This window comes from Arachis stenosperma, chromosome 5 (assembly GCF_014773155.1).
Source record: "Arachis stenosperma cultivar V10309 chromosome 5, arast.V10309.gnm1.PFL2, whole genome shotgun sequence".
Lineage (NCBI taxonomy): Eukaryota > Viridiplantae > Streptophyta > Magnoliopsida > Fabales > Fabaceae > Arachis > Arachis stenosperma.
In genome coordinates, this window is record NC_080381.1 from 38,574,143 (window position 1) to 38,586,778 (window position 12,636).

At 38.9% G+C, this 12,636-nt stretch overlaps 1 non-coding gene across 1 annotated transcript; it reads right to left on the reverse strand.

Annotated features, from left to right (window-relative positions):
- Positions 1-10,124: 10,124 nt before the first annotated feature.
- LOC130984398 (small nucleolar RNA R71) lies at positions 10,125-10,228 on the reverse strand. The gene has a single exon (XR_009088336.1). It is a non-coding gene; the product is annotated as a small nucleolar RNA R71 (small nucleolar RNA).
- Positions 10,229-12,636: the final 2,408 nt, after the last annotated feature.

Consider the following 12,636-nt stretch of genomic DNA (forward strand, 5'->3'; position numbering starts at 1 on the left):
GAGGAAAGTTTGAAAAAATTTGAGTTGAAAACAAAAATGTGGTCCCCCCACCTTTCTGGCGTTAAACGCCCAGAATGGTACCCATTCTGGCGTTTAACGCCCACTTGGCACCCTTTTTGGGCGTTTAACGCCCAGCCAGGTACCCTGGCTGGCGTTAAACGCCAGAAAACCTTCCTCACTGGGCGTTTTTCTGAACGCCCAGTGATGCTGCACACCTGGCGTTAAACGCCCAGAATGGTACCCATTCTGGCGTTTAACGCCCAAAATGGTACCATTACTGGCGTTAAACGCCCAGAATGGTACCCATTCTGGCGTTTAACGCCCAAAATGCACCTTACTGGCGTTTTTTTCGCCAGTAAGCTCATTTTCTCTGCTTTTTGAGCTGAATCCTTCTGTAACTCTGTGAATTCCTTCATTTTTGATATTGCCTCTGTAAGAACAAATCATATAACCTACTAATGACTGGGTTGCCTCCCAGTAAGCGCTTCTTTACTGTCTTTAGCTGGACTTCCACTGAGAATCACTCAAGTCTCAGTTTTGAGCACTCCTGCTCAAAGTTTCCTTCAAGATAATGTTTGATTCTCTGTCCATTAACAATGAACTTCTTATCAGAATCAATATCCTGAAGCTCAACATATCCATATGGTGACACTCCTGTAATCACATATGGACCCCCCAACGGGATTTGAGTTTTCCTGGAAACAGTTTGAGCCTAGAGTTGAAGAGCAGAACTTTTTGTCCTGGCTCAAAGACTCTGGTTGACAATCTCTTGTCATGCCACTTCTTTGCCTTTTCCTTATAAATTTTGCACTTTCAAAGGCATTGAGTCTGAACTCCTCTAGCTCATTTAGCTGGAGCAGTCTTTTCTCACCAGCTAACTGTGCATCCATGTTTAGGAATCTGGTTGCCCAGTAGGCTTTATGTTCCAGTTCCACAGGCAAATGACAGGCCTTCCATACACCAATTGGTATGGAGAGGTTCCTATAGGAGTCTTGAATGCTGTTCTGTATGCCCACAGAGCATCATCCAAGCTCTTTGCCCAATCCTTTCTTCGGGACATTACAGTCCGTTCTAGGATTCTTTTTAGCTCTCTGTTAGAGACTTCTGCTTGCCCATTTGTCTGTGGATGATACGGAGTTGCCACTTTATGGCTGATTCCATATCTAACCATAGCAGAGTATAGCTGTTTATTGCAGAAATGAGTGCCCCCATCACTGATTAGCACTCTGGGGACGCCAAACCTGCTGAAAATGTTTTTCTAGAGGAATTTCAGCACGGTCTTGGTATCATTAGTGGGTGTAGCAATTGCCTCTACCCACTTAGATACATAGTCCACTGCCACCAGAATGTAAGTGTTTGAGTATGATGGTGGGAATGGCCCCATGAAGTCAATTCCCCATACATCAAACAACTCTATCTCTAATATCCCTTGTTGAGGCATGGCATATCCGTGAGGCAGATTACCAGCTCTTTGGCAACTGTCACAGTTGCGCACAAACTCTCGGGAATCTTTATAGAGAGTAGGCCAGTAGAAGCCACATTGGAGGACTTTAGTGGCTGTTCGCTCACTTCCAAAATGTCCTCCATACTGTGATCCATGGCAGTGCCATAAGATCCTCTGTGCTTCTTCTCTGGGTACACACCTGCGGATCACTCCGTCAGCACATCTTTTAAAGAGATATGGTTCATCCCAAAGGTAGTACTTGGCATCTGAAATTAATTTCTTTCTCTGCATGTAACTGTACTCTTTGGGTATGAACCTCACAGCTTTATAGTTTGCAATGTCTGCAAACCATGGAGCTTCCTGAATGGCAAATAATTGCTCATCTGGGAAAGTCTCAGAAATCTCAGTAGAAGGGAGGGACGCCCCAACTACTGGCTCTATTCTGGACAGATGATCAGCTACCTGATTTTCTGTCCCTTTTCTGTCTCTTATTTCTATATCAAACTCTTGCAGAAGCAACACCCATCTGATAAGCCTGGGCTTTGAATCCTGCTTTGTGAGTAAGTATTTAAGAGCAGCATGGTCAGTGTACACAATCACCTTTGATCCCACTAAGTAGGATCTAAACTTGTCAATGGCATAGACCACTGCAAGTAATTCTTTTTCTGTGGTTGTGTAATTCTTCTGTGCATCATTTAGAACACGGCTAGCATAGTAAATGACATGCAGAAGTTTGTTATGCCTCTGTCCCAACACTGCACCAATGGCATGATCACTGGCATCACACATTAATTCAATGGTAATGCCCAATCTGGTGCAGAGATAACTGGTGCTGTGACCAACTTAGCTTTCAGGGTCTCAAATGCCTGCAGACACTCATTATCAAAGATAAATGGAGTGTCAGCAGCTAGCAGGTTACTCAGAGGTTTGGCAATTTTCGAAAAATCCTTAATAAACCTTCTGTAGAATCCTGCATGCCCAAGAAAGCTTCTGATTGCCTTAACATTGGCAGGTGGTGGTAATTTTTCAATTACCTCTACCTTTGCCTTATCCACCTCTATTCCCCTGCTTGAAATTTGTGCCCAAGGACAATTCCTTCAGTCACCATAAAGTGACATTTCTCCCAGTTTAAAACCAGGTTAGTCTCTTGGCATCTTTTCAGGACAAGTGATAGGTGGTCAAGACAGGAGCTAAATGAGTCTCCATATACTGAAAAGTCATCCATGAAGACTTCCAGAAATTTCTCTACCATATCTGAGAAGATAGAGAGCATGCACCTCTGAAAGGTTGCAGGTGCATTGCACAGACCAAAAGGCATTCTCCTATAGGCAAACACGCCTGAAGGGCAGGCGAATGCTGTTTTCTCTTGGTCCTGAGGGTCTACTGCAATTTGGTTGTAGCCTGAATAGCCATCCAAAAAGCAGTAGAAATCATGACCAGCTAGTCTTTCTAGCATTTGGTCTATGAATGGTAAAGGAAAATGATCCTTTCTGGTGGCTGTATTGAGCCTTCTGTAGTCAATACACATGCGCCACCCTGTGACTGTCCTTGTGGGAACCAGTTCATTTTTTTCATTATGAACCACTGTCATGCCTCCCTTTTTGGGAACAACTTGGACAGGGCTCACCCAGGGGCTATCAGAAATAGGATAAATAATCCCAGCCTCTAGTAATTTAGTGACCTCTTTTTGCACCACCTCCTTCATGGCAGGATTTAGCCTCCTCTGTGGTTGAACCACTGGTTTGGCATTATCCTCCAACAGGATCTTGTGCATGCATCTAGCTGGGCTAATACCCTTGAGATCACTTATGGACCACCCAAGAGCTGTCTTGTGTGTCCTCAGCACTTTAATCAGTGCTTCCTCTTCCTGTGAATTTAAAGCAGAGCTTATAATCACTGGAAAAGTGTCACCCTCTCCTAGAAATGCATATTTCAGAGATGGTGGTAGAGGTTTGAGTTCAGGTTTGGGAGGTTTATCCCCTTCCTGAGGAATTTTCGAAAATTCCTTTACTTCCTCTAGTTCTTCTTGATCAGGTTGAGCATCTTTGAAGATGTCCTGAAGCTCTGATTCTAGGCTTTCAGCCATATTGATCTCTTCTACCAGAGAATCAATAATGTCAACGTCCATGCAGTCCTCTTGTGTGTCTGGATGCTGCATAGCTTTTACAGCATTCAACTTGAACTCCTCCTCATTGACTCTCAAGGTTACTTCCCCCTTTGTACATCAATGAGAGTTCGTCCAGTTGCTAGGAAAGGCCTTCCTAGAATGAGAGTTGCACTCTTGTGCTCCTCCATTTCCAGCACCACAAAGTCAGTTGGAAAGGCAAAGGGCCCAACCTTGACAATCATGTCCTCTATTATGCCTGATGGGTGTTTAATGGAGCCATCAGCAAGTTGGAGGCATATCCTGGTTGGTTTGACTTCTCCAATCAACCCAAGCTTTCTGACAGTGGATGCAGGTATTAGATTGATGCTTGCTCCAAGATCACATAAAGCTATCTTGGTGCAAGTGCCTTCCAATGTGCATGGTATCAGAAAGCTTCCAGGATCTTGAAGCTTTTCTGGTAAGCTTTTTAGAATGACTGCACTGCATTCTTCAGTGAGAAATACTTTTTCAGTTTCTCTCCAATCCTTCTTATGGCTTAAAATTTCTTTCATGAATTTAGCATAAGAAGGTATTTGCTCAAGTGCCTCTGCAAACGGAATCTTTATTTCAAGAGTCCTTAAATAGTCTGCAAAGCGGGCAAATTGCTTATCCTGTTCCGCTTTGCGGAGTTTCTGAGGATAAGGCATCTTGGCTTGATATTCTTCAACCTTAGATGCTGCAGGTTTATTCCTTACAGAAGTGGTTGAAGAAGCTTTGTTAGAGGGATAATTATCAGCACTCTCAGGTGTCTGATCCTCCTTGGGCGTTTGGACGCCAGGAATGGGTGAAGTTTGGGCGTTAAACGCCAACTTCCCTTCCTTTTCTGGCGTTTGAACGCCAGAACTGGGCAAGGAATGGGCGTTTAACACCAGCTTTCCTTCCCTTTCTGGCGTTTGAATGCCAATATTCCTCTCTGGGCTCTCAATGTCCTCAGAGGGATTTTGAACAGTGGGTTGGTTGTCCCCTTTCACTTGTTCTTTGTTTGGCTTTTTACTCTTTTGAACAGTGTCATTCAAGGTCTTCCCACTCCTCAATTGAACTGCTTGGCATTCCTCTGTTATTTGTTTAGATATTTGTTGTTTTGCTTGATTCAACTGCAGTTCTATGCTCTTGTTAGCAACCTTAGTATCATGGAGCATTTCTTTAAATTCTGCTAACTGTTCTGTCATCAGGAGCAGTTGTTGATTAAGCTCATTCATCTGTTCCTGAGGATTAGGATCAGTGACTAATGCCATGACCTCCTCCTTTGGAACGAACTCATTGCTAGAATATAAGTATTGGTTTCTAGCAACAGTGTCTATAAGCTCTTGAGCTTCTTCAATTGTCTTCCTCATATGTATGGATCCACCAGCTGAGTGGTCTAAAGACATCTGAGCTTTTCTGTAAGCCCATAGTAGAAGATGTCTAACTGGACCCACTCTGAAAACATTTCAGAGGGACATTTTCTTAGCATACCTCTATACCTCTCCCAGGCATCATAAAGGGATTCATCATCCTCTTGTTTAAAGCCTTGGATGTCCAGCCTTAGCTGTGTCATCCTTTTTGGAGGGTAAAAATGATTCAGGAATTTTTCTGATAACTGTTTCCATGTCTTTATGCTTGCTGTAGGTTGGTTATTCAACCACCTTTTTGCTTGATCTTTTACAGCAAATGGAAACAGTAATAGTCTGTAGACATCCTGATCTACCTCTTTATCATGTATTGTGTCAGCAATCTGTAAGAACTGTGCCAGAAACTCAGTAGGTTCTTCCTCTGGAAGACCGGAATACTGGCAATTTTGCTGCACTATGATAATGAGTTGAGGGTTTAGCTCAAAGCTGCTTGCTTTGATGGGAGGTACACAGATGCTACTCCATATGCAGCTGTACTGGGGTTGGCATAGGACCCCAGAGTCCTTCTGGACTGGTTAATTCCACTTAAGTCCATAATGGACAAAAGGGAAATGATAATAATTGCAAAGAGATAAATTTGTTTGTTTTTTTTTTTATTTTTGAAATAACCGAAAAAAAAGAAAATTAAAATAAAATAAAATAAGATAAAAAGAAAATAAAATTCGAAAAATAGAAATAAAATAAGATCAAAGCAAATTGAGAACTGAATCAGTTAGAAAAGGAAAAGATTTTGAAAACAGCAATTAAGAAGATATGATTGAAAAATTTTTATGAAAAAGATTTGATTTTAAAAAGGGGAAAGAGAAAAACACAAAAAGACACCAAACTTAAAATTTTAGAAAATCAAACACTCAATTTTCGAAAATTTTAAAGGAAAAAACACAAAGAGGACACCAAACTTAGAACTTTTATGAATCAAAAAGGGACTAAGAACAAGAAAAAATTCGAAAATTAAAAGAAGAAAAACAAAAAGCATGCAATTGACACCAAACTTAGAATATGAACTAGACTCAACTATAAGACTCTAAACCAACAAAAAGAAAACAGTCCTAATCTAAGCAACAAAATAAACCGTTAGTTGTCCAAACTCGAACAATCCCCGGCAACGGCGCCAAAAACTTGGTGCACGAAATTGCAATAACACTTTTTGCAATCCCGCACAACTAACCAGCAAGTGCACTGGGTCGTCCAAGTAATACCTTGCGTGAGCAAGGGTCGATCCCACGGAGATTGTCGGCTTGAAGCAAGCTATGGTTATCTTGTAAATCTTAGTCAGGATATCAGAAATTATCAGGATTGATTGTAAAAAGCAAAGGAACATGTAATGGTTACGTGTACTGCAGTAATGGAGAATAGGTTGAGGTTTGGAGATGCTCCATCTTCTGAATCTCTGCTTTCTTACTGTCTTCTTCATCAAACACGCAAGTCTCCTTCCATGGCAAGCTCGTATAGGGTTTCACTGTTGTCAGCAGCTACCTCCCATCGCGCAGTGAAAGCTAATGCACGCACTCTGTCACAGTGCTGCCAATCACCGGTTTGGTTCCCTCCTCTACCGGAATAGAATCACTCTTTTGCGTCTGTCACTAACGCCCAGTAGATTACAGGTTTGAAGCACGTCACAGTCATTCAATCATTGAATCCTACTCAGAATACCACAGACAAGGTTTAGACCTTCCGGATTCTCTTGAATGCTGCCATCAGGTCCTGCCTATACCACGAAGATTCCGATTAAAGAACCCAAGAGATAACTACTCAATCTAAGATAGAACAGAGGTGGTTGTCAGGCACATGTTCATAGTTGAGAATGATGATGATTGTCACGGATCATCACATTCATCCGGTTTGAGAACAAGTATTATCTTGGAATGGAAGCAAGTGTGATTGAATAAGAAACAGTAGTAATTGCATTAATCCATCAAGACACAGCAGAGCTCCTCACCCCCAACCATGGGGTTTAGAGACTCATACTGTGGAAGAAAACGTGTAAAATGTCATAAGGTTGCATAAGGTACTGATTACAAAGTCAAAAGGTCCTATATGTAGTAAACTAGTATCCTAAGGTTACAGAAATGAGTAAATGACAGAAAAATCCACTTCCGGGCCCACTTGGTGTGTGCTTGGGCTGAGCATTGAAGCTTTTATGGTAGAGACGTTTTCTGGAGTTAAACGCCAGCTTTCATGCCAGTTTGGGCGTTTAACTCCAATTTTTATGCCAGTTCCGGCGTTTAACGCTGGAATTTCTGTAGGTGACTTTGAGCGCCGGTTTGGGCCATCAAATCTTGGGCAAAGTATGGACTATTATATATTGCTGGAAAGCCCAGGATGTCTACTTTCCAATGCCGTTGAGAGCGCGCCAATTGGGCTTCTGTAGCTCCAGAAAATCCGCTTCGAGTGCAGGGAGGTCAGAATCCAACAGCATCTGCAGTCCATTTTGGTCTCTGGATCAGATTTTTGCTCAGGACCCTCAATTTCAGTCAGAAAATACCTGAAATCACAGAAAAACACACAAACTCATAGTAAAGTCCAGAAAAGTGAATTTTAATTAAAAACTAATAAAAATATACTAAAAACTAACTAAAAGATACCAAAAACCTACTAAAAACAATGCCAAAAAGCATACAAATTATCCGCTCATCACTTGCCATAGAAAGGAATGATGAAAAACTAGAAGGAAGAAGTAGGAAAGCAGAGATTCAGAAGGAACACAGCACCTCCATACACCTATCTGAAATCCCCATCATTGGATTACATGAGTAACTTTATCTTTATTTTATGTTTATTATTTATTATTAATTTTCGGAAATCCATAATCAATTACTATCCGCCTGACTGAGATTTACAAGGTGACCATAGCTTGCTTCATACCAACAATCTCTGTGGGATCGACCCTTACTCACGTAAGGTTTATTACTTGGACGACCCAGTACACTTGCTGGTTAGTTGAGCGAAGTTGTGGAAAGAAAGTGCTGAGTTAACAGATGTACATACCAAAGAGCCATTATTGATGATGACAATTTCGTCCACCAAGTTTTTGACGCCATTGCCGGGGATTGTTCGAGTATGAACAACTGACGGTTCATTTTGTTGCTCAGATTAGGTAATTTTCTTTTTATTTTCCTTTCAAAAAAAGTTTTCAAAAATCTTTCAAAAATTTTTTCTTTATTTTCGTTTTTCAAAAATATAATTTTCGAAAAAAATAATAATAAAAATACAAAAAAAAAATCATAAAATCATAAAAACCAAAAATATTTTGTGTTTCTTGTTTGAGTCTTGAGTCAATTTTTAAGTTTGGTGTCAATTGCATTTTTTAAAATTATTATGCATTTTTCGAAAATTCATGCATTCATGGTGTTCTTCATGATCTTCAAGTTGTTCTTGACAAATCTTCTTGTTTGATCTTGATGTTTTCTTGTTTTGTGTTGTATGTTGTTTTTCATATGCATTTTTGCATTCATAGTGTCCATGCATTAAAGAATTCTAAGTTTGGTGTCTTGCATGTTTTCTTTGCATCAAAAATTTTTCAAAAATATGTTCTTGATGTTCATCATGATCTTCAAAGTGTTCTTGGTGTTCATCTTGACATTCATAGTGTTCTTGCATGCATCTTGTGTTTTGATTCATAATTTTCATGTTGTGAGTCATTTTTATGTTTTTCTCTCTCATCATTAAAAATTTAAAAATAAAAAATTATCTTTTCCTTATTTCTCTCCAAATTAAAAAATTTGAGTTGACTTGGTCAAAAAATTTTTAAAATTAGTTGTTTCTTACAAGTCAAGTCAAATTTTCAATTTTAAAAAAAAATCTTATCTTTTTAAAACTTTTTCAAAAATTAAATCTTTTTCATTTTTCTTATTAATTTTCAAAAATTCTTTAAAATGTTTTTCAAAAAAAAATTCTCTCTCTTAATTTTATCTTAATTTTTGAAATTATGCTAACAATTAATATGATTGATTCAAAAATTTGAAGTTTGTTACTTTCTTGTTAAGAAAGGTTCAATCTTTAAATTCTAGAACCATATCTTTTAGTTTCTTGTTAGTTAAGTAATTAATTTTAATTTTAAAAATTAAATCTTTTTCAATCCTATCTTTTTATCATATCTTCTTATCTTATCTTTTTATCATATTTTCAAAATTTTATCTTTTCAAAAAATTTAATTTCAAAACTTATCTAACTTCTTATCTTCTTATCTTTTCAAATTTGATTTTAGTATCTTTTTCACTAACTATTTGACTTTTTGTTTGTTCTTATCTTTTTCAAATCACCTAACTACTTTTCCCTCTTTAATTTTCGAAAATATCTCATCTCTTTTTCAAAAATTCTTTTTAATTGTTTTAAATTTTAATTTTAATATATCTTATCTTTAATTTTCGAAAATCATTACTACTTTTTCAAAATTATTTTCGAATTCTCCCTCTCTTCTCTTCTTCTATTATTTATTTATTTACTAACACTTCTCTTCACCTCTCTTCATCTCAATCACTGCCTCTATCCTCACCCTTGTGATTGGATTCTCCACTCTTATTCCTTTCTTCTTCTACTAATAATAAGGATCCTCTTTGTCCAGATATAGAGGATTCCTCTTCCTTTTTTTTCTCTTCTCTTTCATATGAGCAGGAATAAGGAAAAAGGCATATTTGTTGAAGCTGATCCAGAACCTGAAAGGACTCTGAAAAGGAAACTAAGAGAAGCTAAATTACAACAATCCAGAGGTAACCTTTCTGAAATTTTCGAACAAGAGAAGGAGATGGCAGCCGAACCCAACAACAATAATGCAAGGAGGATGCTTGGTGATTTCACTAAACCAACGTCCAAGTTTGATGGAAGAAGCATCTCAATTCCTGCCATTGGAGCAAACAATTTTGAGCTGAAACCTCAATTAGTTGCTTTGATGCAACAGAACTGCAAGTTTCATAGACTTCCATCTGAAGATCCTTATCAGTTTTTAACTGAGTTCTTGCAGATTTGTGAGACTGTTAAGACAAATGGAGTAGATCCTGAAGTCTACAGGCTCATGCTTTTTCCTTTTGCTGTAAGAGACAGAGCTAGAACATGGTTGGACTCACAACCTAAAAATAGCCTGGACTCCTGGGATAAGCTGGTCACGGCCTTCTTGGATAAATTCTTTCCTCCTCAAAAGTTGAGCAAGCTTAGAGTGGATGTTCAGACCTTCAAGCAAAAAGATGGTGAATCCCTCTATGAAGCTTGGGAAAGATACAAGCAGATGACCAAAAAGTGTCCTTCTGACATATTTTCAGAATGGATCATATTAGATATATTCTATTATGGTCTATCTGAGTTTTCCAAAATGTCATTGGACCATTGGTGCACGAAATTGCAATAACACTTTTGCAATCCCGCACAACTAACCAGCAAGTGCACTGGGTCCAAGTAATACCTTGCGTGAGCAAGGGTCGATCCACGAGATTGTCGGCTTGAAGCAAGCTATGGTTATCTTGTAAATCTTAGTCAGGATAGCAAAAATTATCAGATGTTTGTGAAAAGCAAAAGAACATGAAATGGTTACTTGTTTGCAGTAATGGAGAATAGGTTGAGGTTTGGAGATGCTCCATCTTCGAATCTCTGCTCTCCTACTGTCTTCTTCTTCAGTCACGCAGGTCTCCTTCCATGCAAGCTGTGTAGGGTTTCACCATTGTCAGTGGCTACCTCCCATCCTCTCATTGGAACGATTCCTATGCCCTGTCACGGCACGGCATTCCATCTGTCGGTTCTCAATCAGACCAGAGTAGAATCCAGTGATTCTTTTGGCGTCTGTCACTAACGCCCCGCCTTCAGGATTGAAGCACGTCACAGTCATTCAGTCATTGAATCCTACTCAGAATACCACAGACAAGGTTTAGACCTTCCGGATTCTCTTGAATGCCGCCATCAGTCTAGCTTATACCACGAATTCCGATTAAAGAATCTAAGAGATAACTACTTAATCTAAGGTAGAACGGAGGTGGTTTCAGTCACACGTTCATGGTTGAGAATGATGATGATTGTCACGGATCATCACATTCAATCCGGATTAAGAACAAGTATTATCTTAGAATGGAAGCAAGCATGATTGAATGAGAAACAGTAGTAATTGCATTAATCCATCATGACACAGCAGAGCTCCTCACCCCCAACCATGGGTTTAGAGACTCATACTGTAGAAGAAAACGTGTACAATGTCATAAGGTCGCATTCCGTTCTGATTACAAAGTCAAAAGGTCCTATAAGTAGTAAACTAGTATCCTAAGGTTTACAGAAATGAGTAAATGACAGAAAAATCCACTTCCGGGCCCACTTGGTGTGTGCTTGGGCTGAGCATGAAGCTTTTATGTGTAGAGACGTTTTCTGGATTAAACGCCAGTTCTCATGCCAGTTTGGGCGTTTAACTCCAAGTTTTATGCCAGTTCCGGCGTTTAACGCTGGAATTTCTGAGGCCGGTTTGCTACGCAGGTTTGGGCCTCAATCTTGGGCAAAGTATGGACTATTATATTGCTGGAAAGCCCTGGATGTCTACTTTCCAACGCCATTGAGAGCGCCAATTGGCTTCTGTAGCTCCAGAAAATCCACTTCGAGTGCAGGGAGGTCAGAATCCAACAGCATCTGCAGTCCTTTTCAGTCTCTGGATCAGATTTTTGCTCAGAACCTTCAATTTCAGTCAGAAAATACTGAAATCACAGAAAAACACACAAACTCATAGTAAAGTCCAGAAAAGTGAATTTTAACTAAAAACTAATAAAAAATATAATAAAAACTCAACTAAACTACCAAAAACATACTAAAAACAATGCCAAAAAGCATATAAATTATCCGCTCATCACAACACCAAACTTAAATTGTTGCTTGTCCCCAAGCAACTGAAAATCAAAATAGGATAAAAAGAAGAGAATAACTATAGACTCCAAAATATCAAAGAAACATAGTTCCAATTAGATGAGCGGGACTAGTAGCTTTTTGCCTCCGAACAGTTTTGGCATCTCACTCTATCCTTTGAAGTTCAGAATGATTGGCATCTATGAGAACTCAGAACTCAGATAGTGTTATTGATTCTCCTAGTTAAGAATGATGATTCTTGAACATAGCTATGTATGAGTCTTGGCTGTGGCCAAAGCACTCTGTCTTCCAGTATTACCACGGATACATACATGCCACAGACACATAATTGGGTGAACCTTGTTAGATTGTGACTCAGCTTTGCTAAAGTCCCCAATTAGAGGTGTCCAGGGTTCTTAAGCACACTCTTATTGCCTTGGATCCAACTCTATTTCTTTTCTTTTTCTTTTTTCTTTCTCTTTTTTTTCGAAAATTTTTTTTTTTGTATTCACTGCTTTTTCTTGCTTCAAGAATCAATTTGATGATTTTTCAGATCCTCATAACAATTCTCTTTCTCCTCATTCTTTCAAGAGCCAACAATTTAACATTCTTAAAACAACAAATTCAAGAGACATATGCACTGTTCAAGCATTCATTCAGAAACAAAAGTATTGTCACACATCAAACTAATTCAACTAGTTTCAGAGATAAATTTCGAAATCCTGTACTTCTTGTTCTTTTGTGATTAAAGCATTTTTTCTTTTAAGAGAGGTGATGGATTCATAGGACATTCATAACTTTAAGGCATAACTTTAATTTTATAATTATGAATTAAAAACAGACTCAAA